This window comes from Dipodomys ordii, unplaced genomic scaffold, assembly GCF_000151885.1.
Source record: "Dipodomys ordii isolate 6190 unplaced genomic scaffold, Dord_2.0 Scaffold5, whole genome shotgun sequence".
Classification (NCBI taxonomy): Eukaryota; Metazoa; Chordata; class Mammalia; order Rodentia; family Heteromyidae; genus Dipodomys; species Dipodomys ordii.
Window position 1 is genome coordinate 2,166,478 of NW_012267221.1, and position 1,772 is coordinate 2,168,249.

Sequence of the window (1,772 nt, forward strand, 5' to 3'; positions counted from 1 at the left end):
CTGTTTCACAAAGTGGGAAAACTATTTTACTTTGCCCAGCAATGGACAAGAGTTTCTATTTCTCTACATTCTTACCCAGTTACTATTTTCCTTTAGTTTTTTAAATAATCATTGTGGATTTGATTTGCATTTTTCTGATTACTAATTGAAATTCATTATCTTTTAATGTGCTTATTGATTATTTTACATCTTTTCTGGAGACACAGCTATGGAATCCTTTGAGCATTACATTGTCTTTTTAAGTCATTTTTTCTTGTTGCTGTTTAGTTTGGGTTTTTTGTTTGTTTCTTTGGATTTTCTGGTCCTTGAAGCCATTTGTCTCACTTGCCTGCAGCCCAGCTTTGTGCTGGATAATTGGAGATAGAGGCCATGCCTGCAGCCTAACTTTTTACTAGTTAATTGGAGATAGAGTCTCTCAGGTTTTTCTGCTCAAACTATAATCTTTCAGACCTCAACCTCCTGAGTACCTCAGATTCCAGGTTTGTGCCAACCAATGCCTGGCTTAGACTGGCTTTCTTAAGTTGCACCATAAGAATTCTTTATATATTCTGAGCTTAGTCCTTATAAGCTATATAATTTATAAAGGTCTTGTCCCATTCTGTAGCTCTTTGTTTTTATCTTCCTGATAATATTGATGCATGGAAGTTTCTAATTTTGAACTTCTAAAAATTTATTTATTTATTTATTTATTTATTGCTCATATCTAAGAATGCATTCCTAACTCCAAATTATGAAGAGTCTATTCTCTGGTTTTTTAGAAGAATTTTATGACACTTGTTTTGGTCACTGACTTATTCTGAGTTAGCTTTTATATAAGGTGTGAGTCATGGAAGGACTTCCTTCTTTTGCATGTGATATCATTGTCCAGCAAGGACACCTGCAATTCTCACGTCTCTGACAATGATGTGTGCGCAGATGTCTGTCTTACGGTGGCACCTCCTCCTCTGGGTTCTACTAAGTCACCTTCCACTTGGCACCCACTTTTGCCTTGCTCAGCCTCAGGGTTCCATTAGCAAACTTAGGAATAGCTTTGCCTCCATTCTTGGCTCAAAAGTTTTGGCCCCATCCTTCTTTCTACCCTTCCATCCACCAAGAAGCTTTCCTGCAGTGGACACAGGGCCAGGACTACTGGATCTCATGCCAAGAAACCTCTTGTACTAATTTATAACCACAGTGTCCAAAACATCTAACCTTGGGGACAATTATGAAGCATGCACTTCCCTGTGTAGCTACTTGGGAGTGGATGCTTGGCACAAAAGCACTGGGCCTGCAGAAATCTCTGCTTGCTGGTCCTTGACACTGCAGGGAGTATTAGCCTGGGCCTGGGAAGAGGAGCTGAGGATCCTGGGTGTGCTTGAGGGGCCTCATAGACTGCATCAGTCTGGAAATGCTGAAAATTTGTTTCTGGACCTCACAACTATTCGTGGGCTGTACAAAGTGCAGTAGATTTCCTTCTCAAAAAAATTGCTGGAGCATGATATTTTCTTTCAGCCTTGTCAACATCTCCTGTCAAGCTCACTGCATTCCTCCAGATCCTGATGGTATGTGCCAATCCCCACGTTCCTCCCAGGGCAGGATATATGAAGACACAGGTCCTGGCACAGTCTGAACAAACTCTGTCCACCAAGCTCGTCCTTTGACGCTAAAAATCTTACACTCTGTGAGGTCCACTTAATAGAAGATTATTATACATTGTTTCCATTTGAAGATTATGTTAATATGAGCTAAATCTAATGTCATTTTTACTCCTTCAATCACAGTCTCCACAGTAA